The following is a 22,508-nucleotide window of genomic DNA, read 5'->3' as shown; positions in this document are numbered from 1 at the left end:
GGGCTGACAAGAAGAGGAAGGCTCCTCCCCCCTGTGCCGAGGGAAGCAAGGTATGGTTAGCTGCTAGGTACCTACCACGATGGACACATACAGGGAAGTTTGCGCCGAGATATATCGGTCCTTTCCAGATCATTAAGAAGATCAATCCGGTAGCCTTTAAACTCAAACTACTCACTTACTTGAAGCATGTTCATCCTGTGTTCCATGCCTCACTTCTGAAGCCTTATCTACCAGATCCTTATAAGAGAAGATCTAGCAGAACGACTAGAACCGTTCCGGTAGAGCCTGCAGAATACGAAGTCTCTCATCTGGTGGATTCACGCTACCATCATGGTGTATTACAATACCTGGTATATTGGAAGGGGTATCCAGTGGCAGAACGATCTTGGGAACCAGTGCGACACATACACGCACCTCTACTAATCAGGAGATTCCACATGTTACATCCCGGCAAACCGGGAGGCCCCCCGGTGTGGAGGAGGCATACTGTCATGCATTCCGCATGGCGGCGTTTGTGGGACATCTGGAAGCGCCATTAGCGGTTCCGTTACGTCGGTGGCCGTTTGGATTCAACGGTCTAGTTGTTCCCCAAGATGGCCGCCGCATCTAGTAATGCCGGTCCAGTCCTTTCCTCCTCACGTTGCACCTTCTACGCTCTGCGAAGGTAACGCTACCTAGTGTGTTTCGTTCTTTGTTTTTGCTTCCCTACTGCTATTTTTCTCCCTTGAGTCTCTCTCTTGCTCCCGACGCTGCTCGCGTACCTGCCATTCAGACCTGTTATCCTTCCCGGATATCTTGATTTCCCCTCCTGTGTATCCCTGCTGCTTTACATTCTCTTCGTTGCTTCCCGGTCTGGGTTCCCTCCTCTCTGGGCATACTTACCTCGCAATCCTCTTGTTGGAATCTCCCTTGGATCTGCTCCATTATCAGCTCCAGTATCTCCTTCACGCCAAGTTTCTTTTCATCCGGACTCTACTCAACTACACACGTCTCCAACCTGTCCTGCCTGCACACAGTGGAACCAACTAGCAGGGTTTTTTCTGCCGTGTGGCTTTTTCCCTGCTCTGGAACCGGCTTCCGGGAATCCCCCCCTGTCCGGTTATCTCATATACCGACAGCGTGGCATCCCAGGGGGCTCGTCCCTTTTTGCACGATAAAAAGACCAGGAAGAAGATAAACACAGAGAGGCAAGAGAGACCGAAGAAGAAGAAAGGGTACCAAGACGGTTCCACAGATCTTTCAGGTGAGGAGGAGGGGAAGGGAGTTACTTCAGAGCTTGACAGTTCTGAAGAGGTTTCTAAGAACACTTGCGGTGTCCTGGAATGTTCGTAGGGGGAGTCCTGAAGGCATAGTCCATATTGTTCGCTGGCAAGTTGAATGTGTTCTAAGAACACTCGCGGAGTCCTGAAATGTTCGCAAATAAACAAAATGGGGGTGTTCTGAGGACACTGTCCGTATTGTTCGTTGTCAAGTTGAAAGTGTTCTAAGAACTATCGCGTTGTTCTGAAATGTTCGTAGGGGGTGTCCTGAAAACGCTGTCCGTATTGTTCGCTGGCAAGTTGAAAGTGTTCTAAGAACACTCATAATGTCAGCATACATTAAAAGTTTCCATAGACCATATTTGAAATGTTTGACTCTATGGATGTGATATGCTGCGGTGGTTGTGGCCAGGGCATAGAGTCTTGGGTGCATGGCCATTTATCCACAGCATATCACATTCATATTTGCTTATAACTTTGGGTGAAAAACAAATGTATGAGGAACAAAGGAATTAGATACTATGGATGTGATATGCTGCTATGGTTCTCCTTATTATTGTATACTTACTGTTTGATCTAGTAACCGGAGTACATGTATTTCTTGTTAATTTCTGTGATAAAAGAAAATAGCATGTTAGTATTAGTATTTTGTAATGACTTATTACATTGTATAATCAACTTACTTTTTTTTTTGGACCCTCATATTTAGTAGATTACAAATCGGAGTACTGTGCAATTTTCTCAGTTTCTGTATTTATTGCTAAAATCATTGGGTCTGTGGGAGAAAAAAAAATCCATGTTGGATTAAAAAAAAAACTTTTTCTGTTATGCTACAGTTTATTTGTTTGTTTGTTTTCAGTGTTCACTTGTTGTTTCTGCCTAATGCTTTATACTTTGGCTTGTTGCATTTTTTTGGAGCAGTAACATATTATTTATTTGTTTGGATATTATAAAACTTTGGAGCAGTTAGATACCAATTGGCATATTCTAACTGTCTATTTTTTTAATACATTTTAGTGGTATTGATTTATCTATTTGGATATTGTTAAATTTTGGGACAGTTAGATACCAATTGGCGTATTCTCACTGTGTATTTTTTGGTCTAATTTAGTGGTATTCATTTATCTGATTAGTTGTTGAATCTTTGAGCAGTTAGATAGCTTTTGGAGTATTCTAACAGTTTATTTTTTTAACACAAATTTACTTAGGATTTAAATACAGTTTAGTTATCAAATTTTGGTTTTAAGAACATCAAATAAGCGTTTGTAAGATTTGCTGGTAATCTCTGCTTTAGAGTAATGGTACTATCATTACATTAAATCCATCCACATTTCTTTTTTATATATGCAGTGTAGTGCCCTGAATTGGTTGTGGCTCCTGCGTGGTAGATTATACCTATTGTTGTGAAGGTTTTCTTACCAAGTGATATTTGACCATGTGTGAATCCAGTCAGCTTGCAGTTGTTTTTGGTACCATCTGCATTGTAATGTAGAAGCATTAGTATTATGTATTTACTATGTGTTTGTATTACTAACGTGGAGCGATTATCTGAATTGCAGGTAGAGCATAATCTACCATGGTTTGCATTTTGTACAAGTCACTGAAATGGAATGGATTCACAATTTGGTATTGATATATATATGAAGCGTTCATTGGGGATTTCTTCTTGTGTCACATTGTTGCAGAGAGTGCATGTATGTTTCCACATGTATGAAATCTGAAAGATTTCATTTATAGGTATGTTTTTGTTTTCCAGTACTTGTAGTAAGTACATTAGAAATTATTGTGGATCTTCCTGTGAGTTTATAGTGAATTTCACCATTCCAGCACAGTAGTCCAATTGTTGTCTTATTCCATAAACACTATACGTGTTGTCAGGATTGTTTGCTGCATTTCTGTGAAGTACTAACATTTGCAAACACAATGGGTCTGTACTGTGTAAGTAAATGTTGTCAACAATTGGTGGTAATTGAAATAGAATATTCATTGCTACATTTGCGTAGCAACTTACACCAACTATATTTTAGAATTTAAATGGTCCAGGTAGTTCTGTATCTAACTGCTTTTTTTGGAGTTTGTCTTCCTTCTTTAAAGAAGTACCTGGTTTACTTTCCCTAATTGATTCTTTTTTGCTTGTGGTACTTGATGAAGTATAAGTTTCTTTTACTCTCTTTGGAGGATTTGCAGTGACATCTTGTTGCATTTCTGTTTGATTTATTTTTCTTTTATAACGTTTTACTTTTTGTGGAACAGAATATGTGTTTAGGTGGGGGTGTATAGTGAGCGAAGTCTATTGTATTCTAAAATGCAAGGAATATCAGCATTTATTTTACTTGCATCAAAGTTGATTAGAAATAGACCGTCAATTGTAACGTAAGCGTGATAGTGCTACGTAGCTCATGCCTTCTTTAAAGACTGTTACCAATATCTATCATTGCTTTGTCTAGGGTAAGACCATGTGATTTATGAATCGTGACTGCATATGCAAGAGTTAGAGAAAATTGTTCTCTGCGTACAGATATATCTTTGAAGAGAAGGAATCTAGCTGTTGAGCGTCCTATCCTTTTTACTTCTGAAAGTTTGTCAAAGAGTATATTGCCAAACTGAATTTTGTTGTCGCGTGGGTATGTTTGAAAGCCAAAAACTGTACCCAGTGCTCCATTAACTAGTCCTTGATCCACATCAAGGTTACATTTAAGCATTACTCTGCAATTTATGGATAATTTTAATATCTTTTCTAAGCCTGTTGTGTTTGAGATTGATTTTTCTAAACTATTTAGTCTTGTTGTGGTTTGGTCAGACATGGGTAGTGTCATACCATGTACATCTAGTTTGTCTGTGGCGCTAATTTCCATGATTGGTTGCATTTCTTTACTTAGCATGATTTCATTGAATTTGAAAAAGCTTGCAAGAGTTGGCATTAAGGCCATACAATTGACCTTTTTGTGGGCTAATTGTTCCATAACATCTGTAGCACATGCATTATCGCCATAAAGTGCATTAATGTGCCGTGTTTTCAATATTGCTTCTGCTTCTTTAGAAAGTATACCAACTCTGATACTTTTTAAAATGTTGGCATACGTGAGATCTGCAGATTGCCACATGCTTTCTGTTAATTCTCTGTATTGGAAATGTTGCCAAAGGTTGACATTTCCAATGCTGCCAACAGTTTTATGGCAGAGTTTGTGTCCTAATATTTTAAAAATAGGCTCACCTTTTACTGGTGTTAATTGAAGCAGATCTCCAAAAACAATGTGTTTTCATGCAAAGAGCTCTTCATAGTCTGTTTTGAGTACTTAGTACTTCTTGTAATCTGAAGTGAATCATAGCTAACATCAGGTTGGAGACCATGCTCACTTCATCTATTAGTAGCATTTTCAATTGTTTCAATACTCTGCGTAGTTCCATTGCAGCTTCTGCAGAAAGTTTGTAATAGTCTAATTTGTTCTGGTGTTCTACTGGTAATAGTAGTAATCGGTGTAATGTAACACCACCTATGTTGTAGGCAGCTAAACCTGTGGGGGCAGTGACAACAGATGACAGTTTGTTGTTTGTCAATTGTTGAAGGAACTTACTAATGATTTAGATTAGGAATGTTTTGCCAGAACCAGCTTCACCACTGACGTACAGTAGTATAGGTTTATAATTATGGCAGGAACATTCTTTATTTTCATGTTTTACACCATGTGCAATTTGTTTTGTTACTTCTTGAAAAATGCTACGTTGCTCATTGTTTAGTTTTGATTGTTGTATAGTTGTCTTCTTTATCTTCATACTGACACATGGTGTTTCTACTTCTATCATAGCTAATTCTGCCTCATTTATTATTAGTGGTTCTCCCAGTGCTTCTTGGCTTCCTGTTACAGAAGGTTGACTACTGTCAGGAGTGTCCTTATCTAGTTGGGCTTGGAGTTCTTCTTCGTGTTGCTGTTCATTGTGCAACATTGTTTTGTACTGTGTAAAGTTTACATCAGTTATAGTGCTTTCATTTGCTTTGAAGGCATCCTCATATGAGTCATAGTTATCTAGTATTTGTTCTTCATTTCTCCATGGTTTGAAGAGTTGTAGCAGGGACATGAAATATACTTCTTTATGTTGAGGAGTCTTTAATGACAATTTGATATGATTAATTAAATTTGGTTTAGTGAGTTTAACTAAGCTGCCTTCACAGTTTGTCACTCTATATTTACTTTTTTTTCATCAGGTTTCATATTATTTTTGTATGTGTAGTTTTGGGCTATGTGGTATAGACACATGTTTTCCAAAGTATTACTTCTGTTTGGGTAGTATGTGTCCAATAAATTGTTTTTTTAAAATGTCTTGGCTGTTGGGATCACGTTTGGCTATTGTTTCTATATCTTCATATGATTTTAGAACTCTTTTTCTAGATTTAGCTGGACCAAGACTTAGCCGTACTATATTTTCAGATTTACCATACAATGCAGTACCAGTTAAACGATCAGCTGCTTCATATGATCCACATTCTCTATGGGAGAGCATTTTTATGCCCAAGCTGTCTAATTTCTGAGACACTGTTTTATCTGATGACAGCTCATTCCAGAGGTCTTGGAGCTCTGTCTTTTCTGCTTTAGTTAAGTATGCTGTGACATATTGTGCAACTGCAGTAGAAATGTCTGCAATGTACTGCACATCTATGTTTGCATTCCATAAGTGGGCAATGATTGCATTATAATCATTGATATATTTTTCTTCTTCTTTTCTTTTTATGTAATACGTATTTTTAGGTGACTTACCTTTAACACTATGTCTAACTGAAGACATGAGGTTGTTCACTTGACCTGTATTTGTAACTGGTTTAGAGAAACCAAATCGGCATTTGGTGTAGTATTTCCCTTTGTTTTTGTATTTGCGACAACAATATTTTCCACATTTGTGTCTTTGAAATTGTAAAATGTGTGCATGAAGATCACTATTTGTGGCCTCTGTTGGAATTTCACAAGTGACGTATTTTTCAATAAACTGTAAAACAGTGGCATCACTGTCAAGACCAAATTTAGGAGCATCTTTAATCCATAAAAGCATGTGGATATGTGGTGCTCCTCTGGCTTGGTATTCTTTTCTCCAAAAGAAGTGTTGCACTTCTCCAAGGGGAGGAACAGTTTTATTACAAATAAAATTTAGCATAGCAATGAAGCGATGGTGAAAATATCTCGAAACATTAACAGGATCCAAAGAACAAAGTTCTCCAGGTGTTAGTATATCTATGTTTGTTTTGTTTTTATTTGATATGCGTAGGAAATCAAGTAAATCTTCCCATGCGTGTTCTGCACAACTTTATGTAACAAACAAAGTGGGTGGGCCAAGGTTTCTGATCATACAACGTACATCTCCATGACGTTGAAACCAGTACTCTTTAGTACCACGCATATTTGCTAATAGATTTGTAATATTTGATTGTAAAACCTCATCCTTTTGTTGCACTTTTTCTAATAATTGTGTAGCTGTCATATTTTGAAAGTGTGATCCTGATTTTAATATGTGTGCAACTCCGTAACATAAAGTTGCTAGTTCACTTTCAAAGAGTAGGTGGAATATGTGTAACATTGTCTAAATCTGGGATCTTCAGAATACATACGTAATGAGCGGTATTCTGAAGCTGATATTTGAATAGGTCTCATCATACCTTCCACCTTTGCCAATAGGAAAGAGTAGAGGAAAAGCACGTGCTTCTATACTTTTTTCCCATATGCTGATTGGCGATCCTTTTGTTTGACGCATTTGGTATGTTTCCAGTACATCTTCTATGGTGTCATTAGAGTGCAAAGGATGAATTGTATAATGGTCTAAAGTATTTGATATTGTAGCAGGATCTAGTAGCTCAAATTGACCAGCTTCTTGTGTTTCCTGAATTATTTCAGTTGTATCTTTCAGGTTTTCTTCAATATTAATTTCTTTGTAATATTCATTATTCTCTTTAAGATATTGCAAGGCTTGTCTAACTTTATGTAAATCTACCAGCTGTTGCCATTTTTTTGTCTTTTGTAGGTACTCCATTTACTAAGATAATTAAAGATTGCTGCATTGGACGTTGCACTCCTAGAGTATGCACATTTTCTTTTAGATCTAATGGTAAATAAACTACTTTTCCACAAATGCCTTTTACCAATTCAGAGGGAGGTAATTTTGCTGTTTTTGGTGGAAGGCGTATTATTGCTTGAAATGGGTGTACTGTTTGAATTATGATGCTCTCATATAAATTAAGTTGTTGTAGGGGTTTTGGTACTGGGTATAATTCCAAATTATTTGTGATAGCACGTGAAGGAGTTTGGTTGTTGTCAAGTTTTGTAGTGCAGTAACTGCAAAGTATTAAGGGCTCAGTTATTTCGTATTTGTTTTCGGCTACAAGGTAGAAAGCTAATTCAAACCATTTAGAATCTTCATTGTCTTCTATTTTGTATGATAGGTCTACAGTTTTTGTGTTACTTTTATAAAAAGTTCTACGGCAACATACACATACATGGTTTGGTACATCAGCTGATGTACTTTTAAATGTTAGTATTTCTTTCTTGTATGTGTTTAGCAAAAGGTTGCCATGTGTAGAATTGTTGCTTAATTGGTTTAAAGCTATTTCATTCTGTAAATGGCTTTCACTTCCAAAATATTTTTTCTGGATATAGTCAATTTCTTCAAGTAGGTCTTTTGCTGTACCATATAGAAGGATGTTATTTAAATTTGCTAGTGCTAAAGCAGGACTTTTAACATAGTACAGTTTAAAGGCTAGATTTCTTACAGTTGAATGATGTGTTGATATCCTTTTGATATTATGGAAAGTGGTATTACAAGTAGGTCCTGTAATGCTGGCCAATGAATGTCCTTGTAGTCCTGTGTACTTGCGCACTGGACAGCTATCCATATTTTGCAGTAATTTAATTTTGATTTTGTCTTTGCTTTTTACATATTTATTGAGGAATTGGCGTAAAGATTTGAAACATTGTTTGGGAATGTTACACATTGACGTGCATGGCCATTTGTACACTAGACGTTCTGATTCAGTTGAATGGAGGGGTAATTCTAAGTTTTCAGGGCATATTTTTGTAAGGAGTACTTCTTGTTCCATTATGGTATTATTCACTGTTTCATAACCTCGACCACTGCTATGTATGGCAATTGTATTTGTTTGCTTTTGTTTGTACGCTTCTTCATTAAAATATGGTTCTGTGCTCGTAGTGTGCTTCCATTCACCTCCGCAGATACTTAAGATGTTCTTTCTGTTGACATTTTGCTTATTGAGAAGTCTTTTTTGTAATTTAGTTATTAGTTTTGTTAGTGGTTTCATTTTGTTTAATAGTAAAATAAATAACTTTCTTTTGAGAAGAATTGCACTGTCCATCAACGCTTCTAAGATTAATTTCCTACGATAGGTTTTAAGCATTGAACCTGATTTCTCTCCTGTTTTTATAAGATTTTGAAGGACTTTGTGACGGTACATTTTGGCTAAAATACTTTTCTTGGTATGCTTACTTTGCACTATATTAAAATTTAAAGAAGTAGTTTTATCTGTAGTGATGGCTGATTTTCTGTTAATTGTTTTTTGGTTTGTTTTACATTTTGATAGAGGAGGCAACGTTTTTGTACTTGAAACTTCTTGTGTTTCACTAAATGACTGTTAGCTGTTTTGTTTCAACTTTTTTTTACAAATTCTGCTAGAGATGGATGCTTATGTTGGACACTTATTTTCATTTGCTCTACTTTTGCATTGCTTTCTATGGACTTGACTTTTGCTAGGCATTCTTTAGGGTCTGTTGAAAAAAATAAAGAAGGTATGGGTTGGGGTGTTCTGCAATGATTGTGTGCTGTGTGCATGAGTGTTTGAGTAAGATGATAAAGATGTATGTAATGGTGTGTGATTGTGCATTGGGAACTACAACTAGTAGGGATAGGTATTCTTGAATATATGTGTTACTAAACTGGGGCTCAGATGACAAAAAAAAAGTAAGCTAGTGGTGTGGAAAAGTACAAATAGTAAATCTAATGTATACAATTAAAACAGTTGTTTGTTCTATAATATGACAATTGTAGCGGTTGAGTTGGGTAATTTGTGTGTCCAAAAATAGGAATTTGTGGGCCATTCTGGCTGTAAATCGCTGTTTAAGACATGGAGATTTTTGGACAAAATGGTACACAATCTCTATTTTTAGGCACAGAAATAGCTTGTATTAACTTTACAGTATGTTTGAGTAATAATACAAATATTATGGTGATATTCTACTTACTTTTTTTCTTAAATAACAGGTAACTTCTTAGTTCTTTGTTCTTCGAATTCGGCTGTTGTTTTCAGGAGACTGGTCTTCACTGCAATTGTAAAAGCTTCAAATTAGTAACTGTTTGTATATAGCGCTGTTTTTAATTTAGATATTGATTTTTTAAATTGAAATCCTCAGCGCCTTCTTTAAAACCATTAAACTAATTTATTTACATAAGATACATTGCATCAGTTCAGTACATATGATATGTTCTTAATGAACAAATTGTATTGAATGACTAACTGTAGCAAAAAAAATATCTTTACTATGTCTTGTGAAATGTATAATATATCAGTGAAAACCACTATTTCTGCAACTAAGCTGTTCTAATGTCATGTCTAAATTAAAGTAATTAAGTAAATAAATAAATAAAAACAAAAAAATATGAAATTGTATAAGTATTTTTTTAAAAAATGTAAACATAGATTGTGTTTGCATGCAATTTTGTTTGAATATATGTAGTCTATATATTTCATTTAAAAAATGTTAGTTTAACATGATTTGAGTGTGTGTATAAAGAAAGTAAATAGTATAAAGGTTTATAAGTGATAGTTGATTTTAGGAAATTGAAAAAATACAGTAAATTAATTTTACAGATTACACAAGCTAAAAGTCTGTTTGAAAATGTGTTCATCTACTGTACAGAAAATGTGCATACCTGAAGTTCGTGTTCATGCATATGGATATGCATGGAGCTGCAAGTAGAAATCTTGGAGACTTGTACAGTATTTCTGGTAGATGGTGCTTGCCAATGATATGACACTTGTACGCAGAGAGATTTACAGTACATTTGCAGTGCTGATCTATGATGATGCAGTTTGATGTAGAGGTCTTGAATGTGATTGGTGCATGGTCATGTGACTTCTTAGCTACATCCAATGAGGGAATGGCAGAGAGAGTGAAGTGGAAATGGTAGAAGGGCTGTTCATGTTACGATATGTCCGCGGACACGGCGGTAGTTCGCGGACATCAGGAGTTACATCTGGGGATTTTTGGGTTCAGAAGTTATGCAAATGAGAATGAGTACTGAAAGGGATTGGTCAGGAAAGTTTAGTGGGTGTGTTGTGCCAGAAGAGAGTTTCTCATATACTGTTTTTGCTGAGAGAACAACAGATAGCTATGTCTGTGTGTTTTAGGAAAAGGATTGTATGGATTTTGGGAGATTCATAGATATATTGGTTGAAGGTGCATGCAGAAAGCTGTGGAGTAGCTGTAGATCTTGGATTCCTACATGTGGAAGTAGACTGGCATGGAGTACGTGGAATGAAGTGGTTGGACTTGCTACCTCTCTGTGCTACTTTGAAGACAGAGCAACATCCAGACATAATTGTAATTCATTGTGGAGGGAACAGTTTAGGACATGTGACTGGAATGTTTTTGCAATTTGCTATGAAAGAAGGACTTGGGAAGGTTATGGGCATGTTTCCTAATTCTCAAGTGATATTTTCACAGATTGCGCAGAGACAAATGTGGCTTTGTTCTTCTTCATTTGGTCCACAAATGGAAAAAGTAAGGCACAATGTTAATAAAGCTGTTTGTGCCTTTCTAAAAGATTTTGTCAAGTCTTCTTTTCACAATGAAAATATTCTGTTTCGTAGTACAAACATTTTTGCGCAGAGATGGAGTCCATCTTACTTATGGTGGCAATCAGATTTTTCTGAGAAATGTACAAAATGCACTGCGACCTTTTTTGGTATTACAACATCCATTTTGAAGTAGGTGTTAAGCATTTATAATTTTTGACTTACAAACACCTCCCAAAGGCTCTTTTCAGAGCCACCACTTCCTCCCAGAGAAAATTGCAATGTTTGTGATAGGTAAGGGTCATCAGCATTCTGTATGGCCTTTGAGGCAGCTTGAGGAAGGCGCTGTCCCACAGAGGTGGTCCTTGTGGTGACAGGATCAGAAACAGAGGATGAAGTAGAGGAAATCAACCTGCTACGTTCTTCGCAAGGTACAACCCTGCGAATAGCCCCAGAGTGAAATGACCTCAGGTGTTGCTTCATAGTAGTGGTCCCAAAGCTGTACTTACCGTGCTTCCCGCGACTGAGTATCATTTTGCACTCATTGCAGGTAACACGGTTTGCACGAGCCTTAGGACCATTCCCATGAATGGTAAATAACCGCCACACCCAAGACTCACGCCTAGTGCGGGTAGTAGGGATTTCCTCTACCTCATTCTCATCATCCTCTTCTTCCTCCTCTGCATCCTCACTCCTGTTCCCCTCTTCAGGCCCTTGGGGAGGTGCTGGAGGGGGTGGGGTGGTGCTGAAGCAGGTGCAGCACCAGGTGGCAGTTCAGCAGCCAGGGATGCCATCTCGATGATGGTGTAATCTGCAGGTGGCAGCAAAAATCGCTGTGTTCTGAAGAATAGCCAGAAACACAATGAGAATAAGCTCTAGGGCGTGGTCTTTTATAGGGGTGCTTGTGCGCGGTCCTCAGACTTGTGCGCTGTCCACGGACAGATCGAACACAAAAAAAAGTTTGAAAAGTTTCAAAAGGTATGTAGAAACTCAGGATTACTATGTGGGACTTGTGCCATGGTGAGATTTTATTGAAAAATATTATGGATTCATTCAAAATGTACTTTTAAATTGTTCGGGGACACGAACAATGTCCGCATTCAGAACACGCGATCAGCATGGGCGCCGTTATATGATCCGTTTGCGAACACGTCTGCGAAGGAAGCGCATGTCCGCAGGACACCAAATGCACGGAGATTGGTTAGCGCATGCGCGTTGATGTTCTACGGACACTGTTCGGGTCCTGAAGTAATTAAAAATGCGTCACACGTGAAACAAACATTTCAGGACACTGCGTGTGTTCTTAGAACAGTTTAAACTTGCTAGCGAACAGTAAGGACAGATATAGTGTTCTTCAGGACACGTCCAATTTCGTTTATGTACGAAGATTTCAGGACACCAATTGTGTTCTTAGAACAGTTTCAACTTGCTAGCGAACACTACAGACAGATATAGTGTTCTTTAGGACACTTTAATTATTTTTTTTAACGAACATTTCAGGACACCAATTGTGTTCTTAGAACAGTTTAAACTTGATAGCGAACACTACGGACAGATATAGTGTTCTTCAGGACACCTCCATTTTCGTTTAATTACGAACAATTCAGGACACCGCATGTGTTCTTAGAACAGTTTAAACTTGATAGCGAACACTACGAACAGGTATAGTGTTCTTCAGGACACCTCCATTTTCGTTTACGTACGAACATTTCAGGACACCAATTGTGTTCTTAGAACAGTTTAAACTATCTAATACAGAAAGTTTATAAATATATGAATAAAATTAAGTACACTTACTATTTCAGGTAAGATATGTCCTATGTACTCAGTGGGTCTGCTCTTGTTCTCAGTTCTGTCGTGTTTGTGAGGTAATTATGTTGGAAGCCAATTTATCTTCTTGTGGTATATTCCATTTTAGAACATAGTGCATTTAAATGAATGGTTAGTGTGTTGTATATATGGGTTACATTTCTTATGTATTAGTACATATAATGTGTTTGTGTGCTCCTTTTTGAATTTGTTAAATGTTCCTATGTTATGATATAACAATCAAACATACCCCACCAGAGTTTTTAGGTAATGGTACTGTTCTTTGAACATGTCCGCGAACATTAAATGAGTTTGCGGACATCAAGTACAGTAGAAGAGATTCAGTCAGTTCCATATGACATGTATATAAAGTCAAAGTCATTATTGTTAAGTTGCACTACTAAAAACGTAAGAAATTCAGTGAAAAAACTTTGTTAAAGGGACGTTATGGTTAAGTTGCGCTGCTAAAAACCTTTCAAATTCAGTGAAAGAACTTTGTTAAAGGGACATTATGGTTCCAAGTAAAACCGAAAAACCCTTGAAATTCGCCATTTATGGTAAGTTAAGCAACCATAACTTGCGCCACCACCGTGCACTGCTAAGCCTAAAACCCAGGACATCAAAGATGACATCACAAATGTTCATTTTGTGTCCATCAGAAGTAGGCTGTGTGGTTACAGTAATGGTTGAGGAAGATGAGGTGGAGGAAGACAGACTACTACTTGCTAAGAAAGGAACAACCTTTCTGAGAGCATTGCAGTGGTTGGATTTGGTGTGGCGGTGCATGGAGGTGGTCCTGTAGGAGTACTATCCAGGTAGAACATGCAGTACCAAACTGTCCGTGAAGCACAGGGTATTGTACGATCGGACTGAAAAAAAAGTCCGCCCATACAATACGAAGGAAAAATGCTACCACTAAAGGTTTGAAAACCAAAAGTTTGAACCTTTGGTGGTAGCATTGCAGGTTAGTAAAACAAAAACAAAAAAAGACTGCAGGGGTGTCCCCCGCAACACCCCACTCACTATACTGTGTGGTATAGTGAGCGGGTGTTGCGGGGGACACCCCCGCAGCACACCCGCAAAAAAACCCCCAAAAACGGGGGCTGCAGGGGTGTCCCCCACAACACCCCGCTCACTATACTTTAAAGTATAGTGAGCGGGCGTTGCAGGGGTTGCAGGGGTTGCAGGGGAAACCCCTGCAGCCCCCGTAGTATGTAAGTGTGTTCGCATGAGAAAGGTGCAAACGTTTGGTAGCCCGCACATTTCTCATGCGAATTTTCCAGCCGCGGAAAAATCAGCTGCGGTCGGATCACTTAGAATCAAGCACAGACCCGAACGCGAAGTGCAGACGCCTTTTGCAAACACGTCATCATGCCGCACATGCGCACAAGGTAATGTGAGACTGTTCAGAAAGTCTACGATGATATCAGACATTCGCGGAAGTCGCTGAATGCAAAAACAGTGGAAAAAGTAGCAAAAAGTGTATAGAAGTGTTAAAAATTATGCTAAAAAGTGACAAATGGCAGATTTAAGGTGAAACTTTGTAAATTGGACAAAAATGTTGCTATATATTGGGATAAGTATTATATTAGTAAGCTGTAGGAAATAAGCATGCAATGGTAAAAACCCATGAAATTCACTGAAAAGACTATGTTAAAGGGACCTTATGGGTACAGAAACCTCAGAAATTCGCCAGTTATGGTAAGCTAAGCAACCATAAATCGCTCCACCACCGTGCACTGCGAAGACTAACACCCAGGACATCAAAGTTGACATCACAATTGTCATTATCAGTGTTAGTCTTATCAGTGCACGGTGGTGGCTTAGCTTACCATAATGTGCACTATATATATATATATATAATTCCCTGCGATTATTGAAGTAGATACCAGCCACGCACAGACAGTGCAAAATTGTTTGGGTTCCCCTTTTTTTCATATCGTTTTAAAGTTCCAGGCAGGACCCTCTCAAATTCTTTTCCTGGCGTCTCTCCATAATTTCACAATGTACTGCTCACCTTAACGTCCCTGCATCTGAATTTCTTTCAATGAATTTCAAGGGTTTTCCCATCATCATCATCATCATCATCATCATCATCATCAATAACTTTATTTTGGCTTTGGGGGCGTGGCTACAGGGCCATGCAGTAGGACGAGTTTCTCCGGAGGCTCCTGATGATCCGACATGATCCGGCAAAAATGCAGCACTAATAACAAGCGTGTGTGCGCACGAGCGGAATGAGACATCCATAAAGTTATGGTGCAGCCCTACGTGTAAGCTAAAATGTGCTAATGCAGGCACTGAAGGAAAACAAACTAAAAGAAGTCTGAGAGAAGAAGCAATACGGGTGAAACAAAATGGCCGGCGCCTCCTAATAAAGGATTGCGCAATACCTGGCAAACACTGAGGAAGACTAGTGTGAGATGGCCGGAGGAAGCCTGGAACCAGGTTTATGCTTGTAAGCGGGCCCGCGGCAGAGACGAGCAACGTAAAATAGATTGAAGCCGTGAACTGCAGGGAGCGGCATGAAACGGGAGCCCTGGGTGAAACTGAAGCACCATCAGGCAGCTCTGACAAAGAGGAGGGGCACCCCACGGCGAAGGCCGTACGAAGTGCGGAAAATGCAATGGGCACAGAAGACCGGGACAGCAAAGCTACTTGATGGAGGAGAACCGGGATAGACAACAAATACTTTGTAACAGTGTGACCCACGGGAGAGTGACTAATGGCCATAAAGTTTGTGCTCTGTAGAATAGTCCAGTGATAAGCTGCCAAATAATTGCAAAGCGACACCAAAATATCCCAAAATAGAAGACAGGAGCCTGAAGTGTTGGAGAAACTCTGTTACGTGGTGCTGCTCATAAAGACCGCAAACAGTGAGCACTGTAATGCGAGAAGAAGCGCCACAGCGAGGGATGGAAAATGGCAGCTAATACCTAAGAACAAAGGACATATGGGTGAAGAGGTGGAACACACTCCGACGAGGACTGCTGCCTCACCTGAACTGAATACGCCACAGCACCGTACTTACAGTAACCCCCGCAGGATGCCCACTGGAACCATGAACATCACGCAATCTCGCTGCCTGAGGCGAGAAGGGCCCAAAAGGAGGAACAGCATTAAACACAAGAGGAACCCGGCAGTCACAGCTGGGCAACACCCGATTCCCCGGAGCAGTGGGACTGGCGGGAGTTAACATACAGCTCCAAACAATTGTGCCTGGCGAGCGAGAACCAACGTACCCTGGAGAACTGTGCTGCAGGCAGCCGTGAGGAGACCAGCAGGGGTGTGAGGCTGGCTGCGGCACAACGGCATTGAAGGATCCCCCGCCTTGGCACAAACGCAGGAGAGGCGGATGGAGAGACGGTGGAGTGGGAAAGGAAAATTCAGCTGGTGGCATAACAGCAGGAAGGAGTTGGAAGGGCGCGGGGGTCCACTATGAACTTCGCTACCATTGCGCTCTGGAGAATGGCAGCGTAAGCCATAACAGTATAGCAGAGTCGCCCCAGCCATACCACCCCTCTTCTTCTCTACCTCAGCAGTCCCCCATCGGGAGGGGGAGTAGTAAAAACAATAACTGCCCAAGGCACTCCACACAAACAGTGGGCAGTGGACAGTGGCCTGCGTGCTAACAATAAAATAAATACCAGCTCGGAGGAAACTGCAGCAAGGAACTCCGGACCCATCTGTCCTAACGTGTGTTGGCCCGGGGGGGACACCAAAGTACTTCCAAAATTCGGGGCGAGTGGCCTGGGAAGTGCAAGGCCACGCGGTGGCCTAAAATATGGGCGGAGCGGCTGGAAGCCTGAGAGGTGCCACAGTCTATACAGAGGTACAGCCGGGAGGCCCAGGACATAACGCATCAACACCACAAAGGCAGCACAGGATATGGTGACCGCATCACAACTAAGCTTGCGCCAGGGACACCGAAGAGACAGCGCAACGTGATGGATGTGAGACGATCAGGAGAAGCAAAGTAGTGCCATCCCAGCTGCTCCCACTGGGCCTCTGACACATATACCACTGGCTGAAGCGCGGACACATTTGTGGCCGTGGGAACGCACCAGAGACCTGAAGTTGTGGAAGGCAGCCGCGGAATAGTAGGCCCAACCATAACACTTGACTGATGAAATAATTCTGTCTGGTGGCCACGAACACTTGCTCAAATACGACGCAGCCATCCTAAGCGCAGGCAGCTCGTACCGTTCGCTGGACGGGTCACCACCCACTAACTGATGCAAAGTCATAAATACCACAAAGCACACAGAAGATGTGCAATCTCGTGTGGCCAAATCACCCCACACCTTGGTGATAGCAGCAAGCGAGTTGGGGTGCCTCCGTGGGTCACACTGTAAGAGGTGGTAAACAGGCTCAACAGAGCGGACACATGGAATGCCCATAACTATAGAAGAGATATCAAGCAGACAAGGCAGCAAACCTAGCATCCCGCACCTAGGAAATATACCCACAGCCTGGACCCTGGCACTCAGCAAAGCCGGAAGAAATATCAAGTTGTACCCTGGACCAGAGCCCGCTACTAGAAAGCACCAAGTATCAGAAGGGCTCCCCCGTGTGGGAATTTGGAATTGCGGCCCTGTTGTGCCGCATAAGCGGCCTGGCGTAACAGCGGAAGGACACCATAACTAGGACTGCGCAGAAGTGGCACGGTGCTGAGAAGACACCATCACCCAGAGGACGTGAGGGGCCTGGGGCGTCCAGAGCAATGGCTCTTAAAGGGGGCAAAGGAAAAAGCAAACCACCAACAATGGACATATTTGCAAAACAGCAGCAGTCCCCAGGCATGCAGGCATAAACTCTGGCCACTACATCGGAAGGGGGGGTCCCGCCAAGGGATGATCACCTGATTCTTGCAGCTATCACGGAACTAAAATCCTTGTGGGGAACAGCAATGGCAGACTTGAAAGCGTCACTGGAAACCAAGATAGACGCAATAGGAATAGATGTCAACCTGTTGAGACAAGATGTGAGAGCACTGGCGGAACGGACGAGTGGCCTGGAGAGCGTGGTGAAAACCAACACAGATGCAGGCAGCACCAATACTAAAAAAGTCCACATATTGAAACAACAGGTGTGCAACCTGGAAATCTGAGCAGAGGAAGCCGAAGGCGAGCAAGACGCGAAAACATACGCTTGGTTGTCCTGCCTGAAGGGGAAGAAGGCTCGGACCCAATCTACTATGTGGAAAACATGATAATTCAAGAAATAGGGGACAGCCGGCTCTCCCAGGGATTTGCGATTGAACGAGCACATAGGGCCCTGACGAAGAGGCCCGAGCCCGGGGCTCCCCCTTGCGCGATCATAGCAAAGATCTCGAACTACAGAGACAGAGAAAAGATCCTGGAATTTTTTCGGAAAGGTGGAACTATAACCCGAGCATCAGCGATCATCACTGCATACCCGGACTACACCATGTTGGTATAGAGACAGCGTTATAGCTACATGGCAGTGAAAAGAAGACTACGAACGGCTGGATTCAAATATATGCTTTTGTACCCCGCAAAACTCAAGATCCTACGTAAAGGCAAAGCACATTTATTTGAAACCCCGGACAAGGCAGAGCGACGGCTGGACACCGAGGGATGTCAAGAGTCTAGAGAGGGGCCGGAGCGAGATGGACAGGATAAGTGATCCGACGCTATGTTTGATAATGTTGGGGGGTAGAGATATTACAAGTAATAGTGCCATAGGGTGTGCAAAGGGCACGTTACAACAGGGCGAGGGCTAATTAACTGGCACACACGGTGTATGGACTTGTTGGACTGGAATATAGAAGTGTGCATGTCAGATATAAATTGGAAGTGTGCAGTGATTTGGAGCTAATATAGGAGCCACAGGAGATAGTGACCTATCCCCAAGAGGTAGAGTAGTAGAAATGCCACTAGGCCGATATTTCCCTGCTGTGTCCTGATTACAGGCAATAGCCAGAAAAAAGGACTAGATGCAGGGGTGCCTAAGATCCAGGGATGGAGCTGGGCGTCAGTTGGGGGCAGGAGGGGAGATAGAGTTAGAATTGGGGTTGGGAAGGGTGGGGGGAGGGAGGGAAGTTGGGGAAGCAGCAAAGTTAAAGGGGAGGGATAGTTTGAAGTTGGGGAATGAGCTTACATACATGAGCATTAGATTTCAAGCAAGAGCTGGAGACTTACAACGGGAGGAGCGGGAAGTACTCGTATTATGGGGGACCTTAAGGTAACCACTTGGAATATTAGAGGGCTTAACAGCTACCTAAAAAGGAATAAGGTTATGATGTATCTGCGTAGACAGAAAATAGATATAGCCCTAATACAAGAGACTCACCTCACAAAAGAAAGACTAGAGGTTATCCACAAGAAGTGGAAGGGGACCGTGGTAGGTTCGACATATTCAGCCTATGCTAGAGGGGTGATCACCTGGGTAGCACCGCATGTTCCATTCCAGGTACTACAGTCCACAGTGGAAGCAGATAGGAGGATGGTTGCAATAAGGGGACTGGTGGAGAATAAAGAAATATGCATCATAAATACATATGCCCCGAACAAGGACACAGTGGCATACTTCAAGACCCTATATAACAAAATGAGCATGTACCTGGGAGGGGCGGTGATCTGGGGAGGTGACTTAACTGTACACTAAACCCAAAGGTAGACAGATCAGATAACAAAATAGATACACCCACCCCTGAAGCCAAGGCATTGCAGATATTGCTGACAGATTTCAGGCTTCAGGATGTATGGAGGGTGAGCTATCCACAGGACAGACAGTATCCACATTATTCAGCCCCACAAAATGTGCATACTAGGCTGGATTATATGTTTGCCACACATGAGTTACTGGTGGAAATAACAGACAGAATAAAAAGCGAGGGTCTTATCAGACCACTCACCACTGGTCCTAACGTGGCAATATCGACCCCCAAGAGCTAGGATACCAACATGGCGCCTTAGAGCTGAAGCACTAAAAGATATAATGTTCAGGGAGGATTTGAGAGAAGAAATAATCAGTTACTTTGAGACCAACACAGGTAGTGTTGAGTCTGCTGGTACGCTGAGGGAAGCCTTCAAAGTGGTGGTGAGAGGGATAGCCATAGCTAAATCCAAGGGACTACAAGGAGGGATATTAACAGAACTCCAGGAAACAGAAGCAAAGATAGAAATATTGTTGAGCAAAGAGTAACACCAAGGATGATACTGAAATCATACTCGGGCTGCAACAGAAATGTGCTGAACAATGGGAAAGACTATGCAATCTAAACTACAAAAAATATGTAGAGACAACATGCGGATGGAGACAAACCATGGAGGATGCTGGCATGGTTAAACAAAAACAAAACCCCCAGAACTACAGTAATAACGAGGGAGGATGGGCAGATAGTGGACACCCAAGAGGGCATAAATCACGAGTTTTTAGAATAATATCAACAACTGTATGGGGATGTAGGAAGAAGCGACCACAGAGAAATAAGGGAAACACTGAAGATATAGGAATGCCAAGAATCAGTGTGGAGGAGCGAGAGGATTTAGATGCCCCGATCACTCTAGAGGAACTAGAAGAGGTGGTAGTGCAGCTACCCACTAGTAAGACTCCGGGGGCTGACGGACTCCCTAGTGAATTTTATAAAATGTATAGAAATGAGGTGCTTCCCCCGCTCTTTGCAATGCTGAACGAAGCATACGAAACAGGAAGGTTGCCAGAATCCCTAAGAGAGGCGATCATCATACCACTCCCTAAACCCAATAAGCCTGGCACAAATTGCGGATCATTCAGACCGCTATCAATGCTTAATCAAGATAGCAAAATTCTCACAGCGGTTTTGGCAAATAGAATGAGACGGGTCATTACTAAATTGATACATCCTGATCAGACCGGATATGTGCCACATAGGAATAAATCCGATAACCTAGACGACTTCATCAAGTTATAGAACACACGAAAGATGACACAGGCGAGATTGCAATTGTATCGTTGGACGCAATAAAAGCCTTTGATTCAGTCAAATGGCCCTGGCTGATTGCAACCCTGACCAATTATGGGATAGGGCCTGGGTATCTTAAATGGGTCAAACTGCTATATAGTGCACCACTGGCCAGGGTTAAAACAGGAGCAATAATATCGGAGTGGTGGCAACTTAGTAGGGGCACCAGACAGGGATGTCCGTGGTCCCCCATGTTGTATATCTTAGCGCTAGAGCCCCTGGCGATATATCTAAGGCAGCAGTATGACATAATAGGGATTAACATAAAAGGGGAGCCGCACTTAGTCTCCTTATACGCGGACGATTAACTGTTGTACTTACGATACCCGGAAGAAAACCTCCAATATATTCTGGAAGTGATGGAGCGATTTGCGTTGCTATCTGGTATAGCGGTAAATCCCAAAAAATAGTGTATGTTTCCGCTGGGTAGGTATGTAGGGATCCCGCAAGATCAATTACCAATTATACATACCATGGGAGATAGAGACGTTCATATATCTTGGGATAGACATATATCATATGGTGGAGACAGAGCACCAACATAACACTGAGAAAGCGGTTAAGAACATAGAAAATAGTATGAGGTTTTGTGCAAAGCTCCCCTTGGCAATGATGGGAAGAGGGGCCATGCTGAAAATGGTAGTTCTGCCGAGACTATTGCATTATTTCGGGAACATACCATACCTGATACCAAAGTGATTTTCTGTTAAGATACATAGCATATGTAGAGAACTTCTCTGGCACGGGACAAGGAATAGAATTGCCCTTTGGAAGTTACAAAATTTGTATGATAAAGGGGGTATAAAACTGCCAAACTACGAGATCTACTATCTAGCTAGCTAACTGCAATATGTGGAAAAATGGTTATCAGAAGATCCAACCTCAGAATCTAGATTGTTTAGACTGGAATGTTCCCCGTTCTTCCTCAAAGAAATTATATGGCTGCCCAAATTAGATATGAAAGAGATGATGACACTGGGATGGCATAAGGCCCGCCAGGTAATGGAGAACCCATCCCCGTGCTCCCCGCAAGTGCCACTTGTCACATTGATGGGACAAGAAGGCCAATTAATGAAGATGATTAGAAAGCACTGGGAACCGGTAGGGATAGCAACAGTGGGAGACATATGGCAAGAGGGGAGGATAAAAGAATTTGGGATGTTGGTGGAGGAAACGGGGTTGCATACAGGACAATATATTACAATCAAAGATACGGATCAAAGAGACATGGTCTGAAATAGTACTAGAGGGGCGACCGGACGCGTCCATAGAAATGATTTACGACATAGTAGAAGGAGGGCACGGGATATCCAGGATATATGAGCTGGTGATGTCCAAAGTGGGGAAGGGAGTGGTAGAGACAGGACTGGAAGGAAGAAGTGGGTGCCCCAATGAGTGATGGGATGTGAGAGCAGGTCCAAGGATACCACAAGAAAGTGCCAAGTAATGCGAGGCTACAGCAAATACAAATATACATAACCCACAGGGCTTATGACACCCCAGAGGATAGCTAAATTTAAAAACGCAGATCGACAAACATGCCCCAAATGCGGCAAAGAAAACGCCGGGATGACGCATATGTTCTGGGCATGCCCAGAAATTGAGAAATTTTGGGGAGAAGTAGCCCACAGATTAGAAGAAAAAGGGATCAAGATAAATGCTGAAATAGCATGGGCATGTCTGG

This window comes from Ambystoma mexicanum, chromosome 6p (assembly GCF_040938575.1).
Source record: "Ambystoma mexicanum isolate Mex_15411 chromosome 6p, UKY_AmexF1_1, whole genome shotgun sequence".
NCBI lineage: Eukaryota > Metazoa > Chordata > Amphibia > Caudata > Ambystomatidae > Ambystoma > Ambystoma mexicanum.
This window is presented reverse-complemented; position numbering follows the sequence as displayed.